We start from the raw sequence: 19,456 nt of genomic DNA on the forward strand, positions 1-19,456 counted from the left end.
TTACAGGAGACCCCTGTAGTAGTACTAGAAATAAGACCACACTCTGGCAACTCTATTGCCTATACCCATTTCTGGGTCATAGTTCAAGTGTGGGAAGGAGCTCTTTTAGTCAAGATGGAGTGGAAGGCATGAGGGACAGTATCACTTCCAACCCCAAGAGATCAGAGACCCTGAAGAATAGTATTGTTTCCAAACTTAAGAGAATAAAGGCCCTGAGAAGCAGCATCAATTGTAATCCCAAGGGATTAGGGGCTCTTCCTGGGTAAGCACCAGAGTGCAGACCAGGAGAGGAGCGACCACATCTCTCCCCAGATCATACCACCTTGAAAGCACTGAAAATTCAAACTGCCAGAATTAGTTCTGAAAATAGCAGTGTGAAAAATCCTGATGCTTAAGACAATGCCCCTCCCAAACTCTCAGAACCCAATATTAACATAAAGTTCCATAGGGTGGGAAAATGAGCAAACAATAAAAAAAATGACCATAAAAAGCTACTATAATGACAAGGAAGAACAAGACACAAACTCCAACAAAGATAATAAAGTTAGAAAGGCAATAAGCAAAGCCTCAAAGAAAAATGTAAATTGGATACAAGTCCAACAAGAATTCTTGAAAGAACTTTAAAAGGATTTTCAAAATCAAATAAGAGTGGTAGAGGTAAAATTAGATAAAGAAATGAAAACAAAGGGAAAAAAATTATAAAAAGGCAATTAGCTACTTGATAAACAGAGGCACAAATAACTGAAGAAAATAACACCTTTACAAACAGAATTGGCCAAATTGGGAGGGCGGGGGGAGAGTACAAAAATTCACTAATGAAAATAAGTCCTTAAAAAGGACTTGGGGCATGAGGGGTATAAAAGTTCACTGAAGAAATTAATTCCCCAAACATCAGAATTGGGCAAATGGAAGGTAACAGTTCCATGGAATACTAAGAAACAATAAAACAAGGCCAAAACAGTGAAAAAATGAAAGAAAATGTGAAATATCTCATTGGAAAACAACTGATCTGAAAAATAGAGCCAGGAGAAATAATTTAAGAATTATTGGATTACCTGAAAGTCATGATCAAAAAAAGAGCCTAGACATCACATTTCAAGAAATTATCATGGAAAACTGCTCCAATATTTTAGATCCAGAGGATATTGAAATTGAGAGAGAATTCCAGAGAAATTGAAAGATTTAGCCAAACACCACCTGAAAGAGATCCCAAAATGAAAACTTGCTGTAATATTATAGCCAAATTTCAGAACACCCAGGTCTAAGAGAAAAATACTTCAAGCAGCCAGAAAAAAAATATTCAAATATCATGAAGTCACAAGATTTAGCAACTACCACATTAAAGGAGCAGAGGGCTTGGAATATGATATTCTAGAAAGCAAAAAAATCTAGAATTACAACCCAGAAGAACCTACCCACCAAAACTGAGTATAATCCTTCAAGGGGAAAAAAATTACACATTCAATGAAATAGAGGATTTTTAAGGATTCCTGATGAAAAGACCACAGATGAATAGAAATTTTGACTTTCAAATACAAAACTAAAGAGAAGCATAAAAAGGTAAACATAAAAGAGAAATTATAAGGGACTAAATAAGGTTAAACTGCTTACCTTTCTGTATGGGAAGATAAAACACAAATCTTCTGGAAACTTTCCAATTATTTGGGCAGTTAGAAGGATTCTACATAGAAAGAGGGTGTGGGAAGGAGTCAATATTGGGATGATGTAAAAAAAATTATTAGGTGAGAAAGAGGGATGTCCTTGGAGAAGAGCAAAAGGAGAGGAAGAATGGAGAAAGTTATGTCACATAAAAAAGGCATTCATGGAAGACTTTCTACCATAGAGGAGGAAAAGGGTGTGAGAGCAATGCTTCAATCTCTCTCACAATTAAACTGATTCAAAGAAGGAATATATATATAGCAATTGCCATCTACCCTACCCAACAAGGTAAATAGAAGAAAAAGAGGAAAAGAAAGGGTGGGTGGGAAGTGATAAAAAGAAGACCAGAAGCAAAAAAAGACTTGAGAGGAAGGACAGGATAAAAAGAGAGAAAAAGATAAACAGAAGAAAACAGGATAGAGGAAAATGTGCAGTTGGTCATCATAACTGTGAATAAGACTGGTATAAACTTACCCGTGGAACATAAGTGGATAGCAGAATGGATTAGAACAAAAATCCAACAATATTTTGTTTACAAGAAACGCACTTAAAACAGAGAGACACAGACAGTTAAAATAAGAAACTGGAACAGAATCTATTATCCATAAGCTCAAAGCAAGAAGGTACAGAAGACAAAGCAAAAGGAAACATAGACCTAATTAAAATGGACAAGCAGAGAATGTACTGTTTTCTAAAAAGTAATTGTAGATAATGAAGAAATACAATTACTAAACTTGTATGCACCAAATGGCATAGCATCCAAATTATTCAAGGAAAAGTGAAATTAATTATACGGGAAAATAGATAGTAAAACTATATTAGTGGGGAACTTTAACCTTTTCCTATCAGAGCTAGATAAATCAACCATAAAATAAATAAAAAATACGTCAAAGAGATGAATGAAATCTTTGAACAGTTAGATATGACAGATGTCTGGGGAAAAAATGAATGGGAAGAGAAAGTGGTATATCTTTTTCTCAGCTGTACATGGCACTCTCATGAAAACTAACAATGTATTATTGCATAAAAACCTCACAAATAAGTACAGGAAAGCAAAAATATTAAATGTACCCTTTTCAGACTACAATATCATAAAAACTACATTTAATGAATGTTCATGTAAGCACAGATTAAAAACTGATTAGAAAGTAAGTCATCTAATCCTAAGGAATAAATGGGTCAAAGAACAAATCATGAAAACAATCAATACTTTCCATCAAAGAGAATGATGAGACCACATTCCAAAATTTGTGAAATACAGCCAAAGCAATACTTAGGAGGAAGTGTATATCTCTAAACACTTACAGCAATAAAGCAAAAGAAAGAAAGAGCAGGTCAACAAGTTGGTCATGCAACCAAAAAAAAAAAACAGGAAAAGAATAAATTAAAAATCTTCAATTAAATTCCAAATGGAAATGTTGATAATCAAAGGAGAGATTAATAAAATTTAAAGTTTAAAAAAACCATTGAACTAATAAATAAAACTAGAAACTGGTTTCATTTTTTTAAAAAAACAAAATAGATGTCGTTGGTTAATTTGATTTTTTAATACAGAAGAAAATAATAGCATCAAAAATGAAAGAGTTGAAGGCACCACCAATGAAGATGAAATTAAAGCAATTGCTAGAGGTTATTTTGCCCATTATATGCCAGTAAAGCTGACAATCTAGGTGAAATGGATAAATATTTACAAAAATATAAACTGCTTATATTAACAAAAGCAAAAATGAAACACTTAAATGACCCAATCTGAGAAAAAAATTAAATAAGCCATCAATGAGCAGCTGAAGAAAAAATCCCCAGGAGCAGATGGATTCACAAGTGAATTCTACTAAACATATAAGAAATAATTAATCCCAATCCTATATAAAGTGTTTTTTCAGTAAGTAATGAAGAAGTCCTACCAAATTCCTTTTATGACTCAACCGTGGTTTTGATACCTAAACCAGGGAGAGCAAAAACAGAAAAGGAAAACTGTAGACCAATTTCCTTAATGAATATCAATGCAAAAATTTTAAATAAAATACTGGCAAGGAGATTACAGCACTGTATCACAAAGATCATACGCTATGACGATTTATACCAGCAATGGAGAGCTGGTTCAATAGTAGGAAAACTTCAATATAATTGACTATATTAATAACAAAACAACAAGAACCATATTAATATATCAATAGATGTAGAAAAATCACTTAACAAGATACAATATCCATTCTACTAAAACACTAGAAAGCATAGGAATCAGTGGAACCTTTCTTAAAATGATACGAAATATCTAAAACCAAGAGCAAGCATCATCTGTAATAGGGATAAACTTGAAGCCTTTTCAATAAGATCAAGAGTGAAACAAGGATGTCCATTATCACCACTATTATTCAATATTGTTCTAGAAATGCTAGTTACAGCAATAAGACAAGAAAAATAAATTTAAGGAATAACAATAGGTAATGAAAAGACAAAACTCTCAATCTCTGCAGAAGATATAATGGTATATTTAGAGAACCAACTCAGACAATCAACTATAAAGCTAGTTGAAATAATCAATAACTTCAGCATAGTTGCAGGATGTTGGATAAACCCACATAAATCATTAACATTTCTATATACTACCAACAAAACCCAGCAGCAAGAGATGGAAAAAGAAATTCCATCCAAAATAAAAACAAACAATATAAAACATATAAAATATAAAATGCCAAGACAGACCCAGGGATTATATGACCATAACTACAAAATACTTTTTTCACACAAATAACGACAGATCTAAGCAACTGGAGAAATATTCATTGTTCATAGGTAGGCTGACAATTCTACCTAAGTTAATTTATTTATTCAGTGCCATACCCATATAACTATCAAAGAAATATTTTATAGAGCTAGAAAAAATAGTAACAAAATTCATCTGAAAGAACAAAAAGTCAAGAACATCAAGAGGATTAATGGGGGGGGGGGGGGGGGAATGTGAAAGAAGGTAGCCTAGCAGAAGTTATCATCAAAACAATATGGTGCTGGCTAAGAAATAGAGTGGTGGATCAGTGGAATAGATTAGGTATATAATATGCAATAGCAAATGACTGTAGTAATCTAGTGTTTGATAAACCTAAAGATCCAACTTTTGGGACAAGCACACACAATTGGAAAAAACTGGAAAGCAATTTGGCAGAAATGAGGCATAGATCACCATTTCTCCACATATGCCAAAATAAGGTCAAAAAATAGATAAATGATTTAAACATAAAGGGTGATATCATAAGTAAGTTAGGTGAGCATGGGAAAATGTACCTGTCATATCTATGGATAAGGAAAAAGTTGATTACCAAACAAGAGATAGAGAGCATCACAGCATGTAAAATGGATAATTTTGATTAAATGAAATTAAAAAAGCTTCTGTGCAAATAAAACTAATACAGGCAAAATTAGAAGGAAACTAGAAACTGGGAAGGGGGGCAACTTTTACAACAAATTTTTCTTATAAAGACTTCATTTCTCAAATATATAGAGAGCTAAGTCAAATTTATAAAAATAAGAGCCATTCTCCAGCTGATAAATGTCCTTAAGAATATGAACAAGTAGTTTTCAGAAGAAGAAATCAAAGCTATCAATAGTCACATAAAAAAATGCTCTAAATCATACTGATTTAAGAAATTAAAACAACTCTGAGATACCACCTCACACCTCTCAGATTGGCTAACATAACATAAAAGTAAAATGACAAATGCTGGAGGGGATATGGAAAAAATGGGACACTAATGCACTGCTGGTGGAGTTATGAACCAGTCCAACCAATCTGGAGAATAATTTGGAATTATGCCCAAAAGGCTATGAAACTATGCATACCCTTTGACCCGGTAATAACAGCACTAAGTCTATATCCAAAGGATAGCAGAGAAAAGAGGAAAGGACCTATATGTCCAAAAATATTTATAGTAGCTCTTTTAGTGGTAATAAAGAATAGAGGGGATGACCATCATTTGGAGAATGGCTGACCAAACTGGGATATATGATTGAGATGGAATGCTATTGTGCTGTAAGAAATGACAAGAAGGATGCTCTCAGAAAAACCTAGAAAGACTTCAATGAATGAATGCAAATTAAAGTAAGCAGAACCAGGAGAACATTATACACAGTAACCACAATATCCTTAGAATGATCAACAGAAAGACTTAGCTACTCTAATCAAGGCAGTGATCAGAGATGAAAAATGGTACCCACCTCGAGACAAAGAACTGATGAAATCTGAATGTAGATTGAAGCATACTGCTTTTACTCTTTTTTTATTGTTTTATTTTGTTTGTGTTTGCTTCTGTAACATGACTAATATGGAAATGTGTCTTAAATGACTTCACATGAATAACTGACAGCAAATTGCTTTTCAAGGAGCAGGGAGGGAGGGAGAGAACATGGAACTCAAAAATTGTTAAATAATTGTTAAAATTTTTATATATAATTAGGAAATAGTGAAATAGATAAAAATAATTTTTAAAAAATAAATGGAATCTATTGCCTGAAGGTATAGTGAGTTCTCTGTCATTGAAAGTCTACAAACAGAAACCTATAAGCATGTTGTAGATAAGAATCATGATTTAGGCAAAAATTAAGCTTGAGATTTTGTCCAGCTCTAAGATGCTACAATTCTGTGACTATGGAATAGGTATAATGTATTCTTTTTCAGCCAGATCATCAGATAAAAAGCAATATACTGCTATAAGAACATTAAAAATTATTTAGTTTTCCCTCCCCCATTCTTTCAAGGCTCCCCTTAGGTGCCACCTCCTATTCAAAGTCTTCTCTGACCTCACCTTCTCACCTGGAAATTTCTCAGAATTTCCTAGAACAAGGTTAACAAATTGTTTGCTTAACGTTGGTTTTTTATTTCAAAAGAAGGTTCAGCTAAAATGAGGAGGGAGGAAGAAGGGTATTTCCAGAAATTTCTATTTGCCTTTGCCCCATCACACCCTATTTTTTATACTTACTGCTCATATTGTATTCATCTCTCCTTCCCCATCCACCATCTACAGGGGTGGGGAACCTGTGGCTTTCTAGGTCCTTGGATACAGCCTTTAGACTGAGCCCAAGTTTTACAGAACAAATCTTCTTATTAAGGGGATTTGTTCTATGAAGTTTGGATTCAGTCAAAGGGCTGTACTTGAGGACCTAGAAGGCCACACATGACCTTGAGGCCACAGGTTCCCTACTCAAGTGAAATGTAAGCCACTTAAGGATAGATATTATCTTATTTAATCTTTATGTCCCTTGAGCCTAGGATAGTCTTTTAAATAATAGACATTTAACAAATGTTTACTGAGTTTGTTGCTTGAATTAAGCACACCGTAGAAATCCTTTATATTAGTACAGTCTATCACCTTGTAATTCAAATCAGCAACCTTTCTGAATGAAACTCCTATGAACTCAAGGAATACTGGGCTAAATCCTGAGAAAAGGTTCTAAGTTTAGATACAAACAAAATGTCTATGGTCATGGAACTTAAGGTCTATGTTTGGAATTGTGGTAGAGAGGACAAAGTAGAGTATCAAGGAGGGGCAGATCCTGCTGAGTTTATTGAGAACACACTCAGTTGTGAGAACCATGGAATACTGTGATATGTGATATCTCCTGATGGATTATGTCCCAATGATAAGGAAAAGAAATAGTTCTCTTTCCTTCCAATAATGTTTCACCAAGCCAAAACCCTCATTACTTTGGGAAATAAGGTGCCAGGTACTCTTAAATCTCCTCACTTTTCATTTAGCAGGGTGTAAGGCATCATTTGACACATTCCATGCAGCAATTATTCTTATAAAATGCAGAGCTCAACAAAACAAATTCCAAATTGAATACAATTTAAACAATGTCCTTCAGAGAAGCTTTTACCCTCTAAAGACAAGAGTTAACAAAATAATGAAGAAGGGAGGGAAAAGACAAAAAGAAAACAGCAAAGAATTAAAGGAAAATCATATCCAGTCCATAGGTCAGTGGGGTTGATTGGTTCAAAAACCTAAAGGGTGTTTAAAAGTTTGGTCTTCCTTCTAAAACCAAAAATACAGTGCCCAATTAATTTAAAAAAAAAGTCTGGAAAGAGGAATTTCTACAAATTCTATTCTTTTTTTCTGCCTCTGTCAACAATACATTGGTTCTCCCAATTTTCTTTAATTGCACATTGAATGACAAAGTTTTGTTGATCTTTACTGTGGTGTTAAATATTCATTTATTCCCTTCTATTTTTCTTGTTCCGGTCAACTTCTTCATAGAGAGTTTGGCATAAAAGAAGAGGTAAGTGTATTTTCCCCTCAATTTCATCTTAAATTCAATCTTCCTCTTCAAGAGGAAACACCATTATATTTAAAGAAATCCTGTTCCATCATTCAATTAAAAAAAAAAAAACCTTGCCCTTATTTTAGTCTATACACATAGACTTTTCCACATACATTCTGGCTAACTTTGCCTTCATGGCACATCAATTAAAGAGCTGAAATGCAATGAGAATTCTTTCCAGCATGCCATGCAAGTTATGAATCATCATATTTGTTAACCAAATCTCACTAATTAGAATGTCAAGGGGTTACGTGATACAGTAAACACAAATACAGTGAAAATAATAGTTTTTACTGGCACACAATAGTCTATCTAATGGTCACTTCATTTCTCTGTGCCTCAGTTATCACACCTATAAACTGGTGATAATGAAACTGATACTATTTATCATAACAGATTGTTTCAACCTTAAAGAGCTAGGAAAAGTGAACTGTTATCATTATTATTACAATTTACTCACTGGAGAATCATAACTATGGATTTAAACTCTTCTGAAGTAACTGATAAAAGTATCATCCAGAAACATTAATTTATTCATTATTATCATTTCATCAGAGATATGACAGTATTTGGTGCTATCCTGGGTGGGTACACAGCATATCCTCTGCCTACTGTGAACGTGCAGATAAATAATTAATGAGATTTGCCTATATTCTTTCTCCATTTAAAAAAAATCTAGCCCTGTCTATTGGGCCCCAAACAGTATGGTAACTAGAGAAATTAAGTCCTCTTTTTTCAATAGCATATCCCTAAAAGTCTAATTCCTTTTTTTAAAGTTCCCACTCAATGGTTTGCAATTTCCAGATAATGTTTGGGAGAAAAGCATCGTACTATTTCTTTCCAATTTGCTTTCCAGATGAACTTGGTTAATCCACCTGACTAACTATTCAACTGTTGCTTTATTGCATCTCCCCTTATTCCGTAGCCCAAAGCACCGGTCCAACGTCTTGCTGTCATTCGTAACGTCACTGCAAAACTGGTCATGGTTAATGACCTCTGGTGCCTTGAGTTCTAATCTTTTGGACAGAGGGATTGATTTTTTTCCCTCTCTAGCCATATGAAGATTCACCAGCACAGCATGCCTTATCTTGTACTCTGACAGCATTCCTGGGAAGACAGGCAATGAAAAAAACTAGACAAAGACTCCATCTCAATACACTTTGAGTATGCTTTTCATGAGAAATATTTGCAAATGAAGCCCTGTGATGTTGCATTGAATTCCCATGAGAAGTGTTAGTCTCATTATATCTTCTGTCTGTATACAAGCTTCAACTGAGTTACTTGTATTACCGTTTTCAGCAGGAACTCAAGAAAGAAAAAAATAGAAACTCAGGCAGAGTGACTAAATTGTAACACAAAGATAATGAACTCTGATGCAACACGACAGCAAATTAGAAGGTTGGAGGAAGCTGTTAGCCTATGTAAAAATAAGAAAAAAGCTTTGTTCCACATTTTTGAATCATTCTTTGGAACGGAGAAAAACCAGCAGTACAGTTAATGTAGTTACTCTTCCTAGAACCCTTGACCATAGTTCTTCTTTCAAAAGAAAGCCAACTTGATTTTATTTTTCTTAAGAGCAACTATTTTTTATTAAGTAGAGGATGGTTAAGGGAGAGAAAGAGGAAATTATGAAGGGAGAGAAAACTCAAGATCTATTAATGCACATTTAGGTGCTAGATGATAAAACAATCTAAAGAATTTAGGATCTTTCTCTGGGTCTTACATATGTGTGTATATGTATATATACACATATATATGATATATATATATATGAGTTTCCAATCCCTCTACCATTTTCTTATTAGCCAAGTTAGCTAGGGAAAATATAGGGAAAGAAAGAAAGAAAGAAAGAAAGAAAGAAAGAAAGAAAGAAAGAAAGAAAGAAGAAAGAAAGAAAGAAGAGAAAGAAAGAAAGGAAAGAAGAGGAAAGAAGGAAGGAAGGAAGGAAGGAAGGAAGGAAGGAAGGAAGGAAGGAAGGAAGGAAGGAAGGAAGGAAGGAAGGAGGAAGAAGGAAGGAAGGAAAGAAGGAAGGAAGGAAGAAAGAAAAAGAAAGAAAGGAAGGAAGGAAGGAAGGAAGGAAGGAAGGAAAGAAAGAAGGAAAGAAAGAAAGAACGAAAAGAAAGAAAGAAAAGAAAGAAAGGAAAGGGAGGGAGGGAGGAAGGAAGGAAGGCAGGAAGGAAGGAAGGAAGGAAGGAAGGAAGGAAGGAAGGAAGGAAGGAAGGAAGGAAGAAGGAAAGAAGGAAAGAAGGAAAGAAAGAAGGAAAAGGCTGCCAAAGAGATTCAGATCCAATCCCGAGACTTTTGCTCTCTAAGCCAGTGATGAACTGCATACAACACTAAGATGGGCCACCTTTTTTCAGGCTTCAGAAGAAAAGTTATGTTAAGGGCCTTCCCCACTCACCACCCCCTCCCTGCCAGTCATCTTTAAGTGACTCTCTAAGCAATTGGAAGAACTGGATTGCTGGTTCCAGTAAGGAACTATCATATTGTTTTTCAACTCTCAAGATGTCAAGTTAGGAACAAAACCCTGGCTCAGTGATCTGAGAAGTTAAATATCTTGAAGTTTAATGTGAAAAGGAATTAATTCCTGGGAGGGGGTTTAAGGAATTAATTCCTGGGAGGGGGTTTACAAAGTATGGCAAATAAACATGAATATAAATGCAAAACATTCCTTAAAGCAACTAGATTGACCTATTCTTTAGGAAATAAAGAACTCATTACTTTCAGAGTGGCTTAAAAGAGTTCTCTGCAAGTCAAAGCTATGGTATCCAATATATTATTAATTTTAAGGGCATATTTAGGCTAAGGACTTTATCAGATCAAATATGTACTTTCAATGAATTTTTTTTCTTTTTTGTAGTTATTTTCTTGTTATTGCAAAGATGTTCTGAATTATTTATAAAAACCTTTTTTTGTTCTAACCCTGCAAGCTAAACATGTTCCGTTTATTTTTAAATGAAGTGATAAAATTAGCCAGGTGTGTTAGATAAGCTTTCTATACACAGGTCTAAATATTGACAAAGGGAGATGTGTCACTGGAAAAATCATCAGTCTGGCAATTATCACGTTAGCATGTTAAGTGGAAAAAGATGTGAAACTTACAAATGTGTCAATACAGATTATTTCATTTCCACTAGCTATCAGCTATACTGTGAACATCAGTTCCTTTAATGTACACTTGGTAGTCTGGCTGAAAGAATATCATCCCTAGGCATGTGATGAAATCACAAGGTCTGGAATGTTCTTAATTGTTGCTTTAATCACCTCACAAAATGAGAAAGGGGCTACATTCATCTAAATAATGAATAATACTTTTAACTTCTCAAGTATTTTTTTTAGATTCAGGATTTTAAAAAATCTTCAGGCTACTTAAGACCATCTGAAGTTCTTCTTTCATTAAGTTTTGTGGGTGTTCCCCACACATCCCATCTGCCCCAACCATATATTTCTTCTTTTAAAAAGAGCAGTTGCACTTACAAAGTCAGGTCACATTACTATAACTTTATGCTACTGAGAAAAATACAGTGCACCTCAGTAACAATTACCTTCGTTGCACACTTACAATTATTTCTGGGCTCCTTTGGACTGCAATTCAGAATGTGCAGAGGTGCTATGCTAATCCATGGTGTTATCAAAGTATAGTTAGGTATAGTTTAGAGTAGACTCTGGGCAATATAGAAATACCATCTTCCTACAATCAGTGGATCAACAGCCTGGGGAGGACAGTCCTTAGGTTTTCAATTCTTCTTGCCTCTCTCATTTGTCCCTAAAAATGTCTCTTAGAGACACATTTTAGTGCCAACTCCTTTTTCCCTTCTCTCTCTCTCTCTCTCTCTTCTCACTCTTCTCTCTCTCTCTCTCTCTCTCTCATCTCTCTCACTCTCTCTCTCTCTCTCTCCTCTTCATCTGTGTTCAATGAGAATCATGTTTATATTTCCCATAGCTCTCTAGTGTTCAACCCTTCAGGGTGATTTCCTATATTTCTATTCTGATCGGGTCCTCCCATCTGGAATTAGACCCTTCTCCTCACCAATTCCACCTACTTTTCCTTGGTTGGATTTTATATCTCCAGCTTCTCAGACTCCACTAATGAGCGTCTAGAGTGCTGTCCTCTCTGTTTGCTCACAAGGTTTGTCCCCTATGACTTGAAATGTCTCAACTCTCTAACCTTCTGCTTCAAATATAATGCTTCTTTACTTTAATCTTTAAGTTGAAAATCTGAGACTGGGAAATGTACCATTCTCATGGAAGGTATATGTGTGGATCTGGATGTCAGACCACTGTTTGAGTCAATGGAATCAAAACTTGTTTACCTTTAGACGTCTCATTATTTCCTGGAACTTACACCCCATGAGCACCGGAAAATTGAGAGAGATCAGAAGACCAAGAGACAGGTTTGAAGAAATAGCTCGGAAATAATTGGCCACAAAATAGCATTTTAAATTAACCTTCATTCACAAGATTATGTGATGGGCACACTGACAAAGGAAATCACTAAAACAAAAACTTTGCTTTTGTTTAATTGGAGTTTTTCACTTACTCTCTTCTTTTTTCTAAAAGGTCTTTGAAGCACCTAGGGGGCATCATAGATAGAGAGCTGGACCTGGAGTCAAAAAAGGTCTGAGATCAAAGCCAGCCTGAGATGTGAATCTGGGTGAATCACTTAACTTCTGCCTCAGTTCCCTCATATGTAAAAAGATGATGATAATAGTACCTTCCTACCTAGGGTTGTTGTGAGGATAAAATAGGATATTATTCATAAAGTGCTTTACAAACCTTAAAATGTTATGTGACACCAGCTATCATCATCATCATTATTAATTTTCTTTTATTTTCAATGGCATAATAAAATTAAGGCTACTGGGGATGGCAGTCTACTAAGATGCATACATCTCTCTATTATCTTTCTCTCTTTTTTCTGTCTTTACCTCCACCCCATCCCATTTCCTATGCTTAATGCTTCTTACACTTTCCCTTCCCAAACCACTGTATTTCTAAGTCTACGCATTTCTTTAAATTCTAAGAATTGGAAGAGACTCAAAGGGCAACTTGATTCATCCTGTACCCTAACGGGAATTCCTTCTGTTATATCCCCGCATCCTCTGTTTTAAGCCCTGACCTTTGACATACACTTTCAGAATTCTAGGGGAGGTCACAGGATTGATGGCATGTGCTACTCCCTTTTCCTTACCTAGATATTGTGGTTTTCATGACTTCAGCTCTGGAGCAACCTGACTTCTCGATATGTGAGTGAGAAGCCCAATTCTCACATTCATTAGCTCATCACCTTCTGGCAACTCTGGGGACAATTTTACTTCTGGTTATAGTCTAAGGTCTCCCCCGCTCCAAACCCTCAGAAAGAGGGAGAAGTAAAAGAGGTATATAATGTATAACATGAATCAGTTATAGGACAGGTGATTTACTTCCACATTGATAACAATGCTAAACATAAAAAAACCAGAGGGTTCATTAGGATCATGATTTAAATAGGGCTCATTATTTTAACTTATTACTATCAGTACAATCATCTGGAAGGCTAATACTCAAACCTTATTGGAACATAAAACAGTTTTAGCAACTCTGCTAATTAACCGGGTTTCACTTCACCTTCATTACCATTGTCCAAACAGTCAGCCTTATCACAAGCCCTGCACAACCTAATCCTAACCTATCTTTCTAATCTTATTACATAATCACTAAACCCCTATCATACAGAAAAACTGGACTTCTTATATCATTCTCCATCACCCATCTTAGTGCCTTTGCAGTGGTTTCCTCCATTCCTAGAATTCATTTCTCATTATTCTTCAGAATTCCCAGCCTCCTTCAAGATTACAGATAGTTATTGCTTTATTTAAGTGGACCATTCAGTCAACTTCTCCTAAAACAATTTTTACCTATTGGGAATTTGCCTAAGGATATGGGGAAGACAGGGAGATAGGAAAGGAGCAAGTACCTATGGAGAGAGGGGATCAGCAGAGAGTTCAAGGACACATGGGGGTCAGAGACAAAGAAGCAATAGGAGGAGAGGAAATATGTGGGGGCCGCGCTAACTATGTGGGGGCAAACCCTGTTCTGTTTTCACTGGGAAGTTGTTTTGGTTTTTTTAAGATTTTTTAAAGCTTTTTTTTTAAATTGGTAGCCAGGTGGAAGGCCCTGAGCTCCAAGCCAAAGGACAGTAGCAGAGACAAAGAAAGCCCAGTACTGTATAGCAAAATTATTGCAGTTTTTTTAGAATATGAATTTCTGTAAAGCAAAAACTGATTATTCAAGCTCTGCCTTCTGCATGAAGTCTTTCATGGTACCCTGTCCTACTCCATGTTCTAGAATCTCTTCCCCATGAAAATATTACCTTGCAATTTTTCTGTTAATTTCTAGAAACAGACTCACTCTCCCTGCTCTACACCCAGTTACAAGATGGGGAATACATTAGATAGACTATAGTCTTCAGAAGGAAAGGTGACTGGAATCCCACTAAGTCCAATACTGTCCCCTTAGAAGTTGCTTGTGGCAACTAATGAATGCTAATGAAATTCTAGTGAAAAGTAAATTCTCTTATAGAACAGGAGGGTTAAAGCCACAAAGGAGGAGTCAGAAAGGAAGCAATACAGAGATATAAAGAAGAAAGGTTAAAAGCCACAAAAAAATTTCAAGAGAAATAAAATTCACTTAAAACCTAGAACATAACATTGATCAACAGAGAAGATACTAAAATTAGAAGTGAAGATCATTACCTAAACATCCAAAACATTACAGCTTTCTCTAAGTCAATACTGCAGAATGAAGGAAATTGAACCAACTTCTGATTAAACATAGAATCTTATGGATTGCCAAGAGCATGGAACTATAGCAAGTTATTCTAGAAAGGTTCAAGGGAAAAATCAGAATTTTGAGAGATATTAAAAAAAGAGAAAGGAGAAAGTACTAGGGGGAAGGGAATGGAATAAGCATTCATATATATATATATATATATATATATATATATATATACTTATATATATATATATATACACATATACAAACATATATACTTATATATATAAGGCTTTATATAAATGGCAGAATTTGTGGTCATGTTACAGAAGTAATTAGCAGAATAGAAAAACTTGAACTCATGGTGATATGTTTCTTTTAATAATTCCACTGACAAACAGCAAATTCTGCAAGCAACCAAGAAAAAGACCTTCAAATATTAAGCAAAGGAAATTCAAATAACAAAAGACTATCTAAACTCTCTAGAAACTACAGAAGGAAATGGAATAATATATCCCATGAAGCAGAAAGTTTGAATCAACCCAAAATTATTTCTCCAGGCCTAATCATCAATTTTTTTATAAAGAAAAATGTACAATTAAAGAGTAGTATTTGAAACATTCCTCTCTACCACCAAAACAAACAAATCAAAAAAAATAGTTACAAGCTGATTATTTAACTTGTAAAGTCTCACAAACAACTGAAATACAAGAAAAATAAATACATACAACTATCATTGAAAGAATAAGTAACAAAATGAATCAAGGTGATAAATAATAGAGCACTACCAGTGCTAGGGATACAACTATAAGAAAGCAAGATAAATCCTGACATGAAGGAATTTAGTAAAGGAGTTCTCAACAAAATGGAGGAGGGGGGCTACTGAGGACTAGGCAAAGTTACTAAAAGTTCAACTGTGGGACAGTGAGGGTTCAGGGATTAAAGTGAGGTTTGCAGCAGGGTGGAAATGGTCAGAGAGTGAGGCCATGGTGAAGAGCCTAGGAGAAGTAGTATGGAAGCAAGAAAGAGAAAGATACCTTTAGGGTTAAAAGCAATAATAACTACAAAATAGGATCCATCCATAGATAACTTTTTATAAATTTACAAGAGGATAAAGATGAAAAAGAAATTTAAAGAAATAGGCAAATGATAGAGAAGCATGACTAAAACACCACAAACTAAATCCTGGAAATCCCATGCTTTTTACAAGTGAATTAATGAATTTTATAGAACTAAATTTCAGAAAGGGAGAATACATAAGAAAAGAAGTAGAGACTAGAGGAGAATGTATATGTACTCTAATCAATGAAATGGAAATAACTTCTGTACTTTCTCAGCAGGAAGAAGAGTTATAAGAAAATGGGAGAGATGGCAAAGGAAAAGATTGAAACAGAAGAAAAGAAATGGTCAAGTCTTGAGGCAGTAAAGGAAAGGAATTCCCCTGAAGAACTTTCCCACAGAGGGAAAAGTATATTTTTTAAATAGGAGATACTTTATATTCTTCAGGGATTTAACGCTCAGAGAGACCACTGACTTGGAGAGAATGCTGTGACTACGTGAACAACAACTTACCTCAGAAGAAAGGAAATCAGAGGTTCTGGGGATAATTAGCACCCAGAAAGATAAGAGACAGGTATCCAAGGAGACTGCATGGCAAATAGGAAAGGAAATGGCAATGGTGGGGAGAAAGTACTAGGGGGAAGGGAATGGAATAAGCATTTATAGAAGGCTTACTATATGCCAAGTACTGCACTAAGCACTTCACAAATATTATTTGAGATTGCAAAATTGTACTACATGATTTGGGACACAGGCAAATTTCTACCACAATGCAATTCTTCATCCTAATCACTTCCCTCTGGAATTGATATTTCTAAAGATGAGGCACAACATTAAAAAAAAAGGAGTAAATATGACTGGGTCAACAAAGGCAACATATAGAAAAATGATTAGAACTTAAGAACTGATATTTAAGAAATTTTAATTCCACAATGAACACAAAGAGACATAAGAAGGAATAAATAAATATACAGACTATAAAACAAAGAGTAAAATTTCTGAATGGGCAGAAAAGGAAAGGAATTAATAAAGAGAATAAATTAAATAAATTCTTCTTAGAAAAAAAGTATAGAAAAGAATAAAACTAGCAAACAAAATAAGTTGGAAAGAGAGGCGGGACAATTTTGAACCAACCCCTCAATAGAAAGAAAATACTAAGACAAAAAAAGAAGGAAGGAATTAGATAACTAAATAAAAATCAGTCCATGAACAGGTATTTATTAAGCACTTATTATGTGTCAGACATTGAGCTAAGTACTATCTAGATAATAAAAAGACTCCCCAAAATAGTTATTGTCCTCAAGATGCACACATTTTTAAAAAGGGGATATTATGAAAAAATTATTTTATATATGTATATAGTGAGCAAACAGAAACTAAAAGCAAATCAAAAAAGGTAAAGTAAAAGTTAAAGTAAAATTCCAAAACTAGAGAAAGGGGGGTTGAGGTAAAGTTTGGGGGAAAGGTAGATTAATTGCCTCAAAGTAGATTAAACAAAACTAATTAGAAAGACAAAGAAATGACTTAAAGAGGAAAGGGAACAATTACAAAAACAAATCTTAATTTAGAAGAAAAAAAGACTCCAGCTGAGGAAAATATGAGCCTAATTCATAACTATAAAAGTGAATGGCTCACATAATCCAATAAAATGAAAGAACAAGTTGGATAAGAAAACAAAACTCTAAAATATAGGTTCCCAAAGTGGGTGATACTGCCCCTGAGAGGTGCTGGAATGATCCAGGAGGGTAGTAGTAGCCTCAAGTGCAATTGAAGGGCATTGAATAAAAATAAGGGGGCAGTAGAAGTATAAGGAAAGAAGAAAAGACTATTTTGAAAAAGCATTCATGCATGTTTCATCTGTTGTGTAATAGTTAAAATTTTAGTGATTACATTATATTCCAAATTGACACACAAAATGCAAGTTACAACCGATCAGTGGTCAAGTCCACAGACAGGTCTTAACAAGCAAGTATTGGCAGGCAAACATGTCACATATTATCTGGAAGTCCAACATGCACTGGCAGGAATATGTAATGACTTGTTTACAGTACAAGACTATATGGTTACACGATGCAATATTGCATCATCAACATTTCAATGTAGGAAAAAAACTACAAATTTACAATAAATTGTTAAATCTAAGATGAGTCTTTTTTAAAAAAAATTATATTCTTTTGAAATGATGCAAGTTTCCAAAAAAAAATTAAATGATTAAAGAAAGGAGATTTCCAGGGGAGTAGTGAGTAAATTTTTTAAAAGGAGACAGTAGACAAATAAGTTTGGGAATCTTTGCCCTAAAATCATCAGCTTATAAGATTAACCCTATCTCTATCTGTTTTTGTGGAGCTACTTTGCACATTATTTATGGAGAGGGAGACATGACTCCTGAATGGTGAAGAGAGAGTGAGCTGGGTACTTATATAAGGGGTTAAGTGGATTTATTCCAGAGCTTTTTCAGAAGACACTCCAAGGAGGTAGAGGAGAAAGATTTGAAAACGGTAGTCTCTAGAATCGGGGGAAGTCTTTGGAGTCACTGGAGACTTCTAGAGATTGCTAGAATGAAGAGAAATGTGTTTGTTTTTCCCCATTTTGAGCTGAAATCTCATTTTGTTCACAGCTGAAAAAGAACTCATTTACCCATATAATTTTTGGTTTATCTTATTTTTTTTTAATATCCCCAATTTCTCTTTGCTGTTTTTCTTGGATAAATGGGTTTGCTTACTATTCCCTATTTGTGCCTAAATATTGCACCCCTAGACCAAAGATATGGGAAGGAGCAGACATAATGCTAGTCCAATACCCCAAGTTAGGAACTGGAGCAAAGAACATTCAGCCTCTCAGAAATTCTAGGATTTGACTGTTGTTCCCTCCCATATATTCATCCCCTGCCCTCAGTTAGTGTTCTGGCAAAGTCACTGGTCCTCCACCTCTCCACAGAGATAGGTTAGGTCTTATGTCCTATCTATTTATTCCACACATAAGCCACAACTATAATTTAGGCAACCCATGCTGACATATATTTATTATAAAAGGAACACATCCAAAAAGTAAATCAATTCATAAAATAAAATAGGAGGGAAGAGCAAAATTTACTATGCATCATTTGAATACAAAATACCAGGAGTTGCCATCATGTCTATCACACAAAGCAAAAACAAAAATTTTAATCCGAAAAGAAATAAATATTATGCTTAAAAGAACCATAGGTAATAAATTAATATTAATATTAAAATCATATGCTCCAAATGGTATATGATCTAAATTCATAAAAGCAACTAAACTGCAAAAAAAAATTAATGGTTGTATAATAGTAATAGCAGATTTTAAAGTTTCTCTCTCAGATCTAGACAAATCTAATGGAAAAATGAACAACACACTCAAAAACTTTTCCAAATAGCAACTATGTACAAAAAGTAAAAACTAATTTTCAGCTACATCTTCAAGCTAATAAACCAAAAAACCTAACAGGGTTGTATTCTAAAGTGACATAGTCTGAAAAAATAATCAATGAAATAATATGGATGTTCAATAACAGAGAAGCATTTGAAATATTACTACTAAAAAAAGATGAGATTATTCAATTTGCAAACACTCTCAGTCAACAGAAACACAAGAAGAGCAAATAAATAAATAGTGCCACCAAAGAAAACAAAAGGAATGAAATAAATTATCC

The sequence above is a fragment of the Notamacropus eugenii genome, chromosome 7, assembly GCF_028372415.1.
Source record: "Notamacropus eugenii isolate mMacEug1 chromosome 7, mMacEug1.pri_v2, whole genome shotgun sequence".
In the NCBI taxonomy this organism is placed as follows: Eukaryota; Metazoa; Chordata; class Mammalia; order Diprotodontia; family Macropodidae; genus Notamacropus; species Notamacropus eugenii.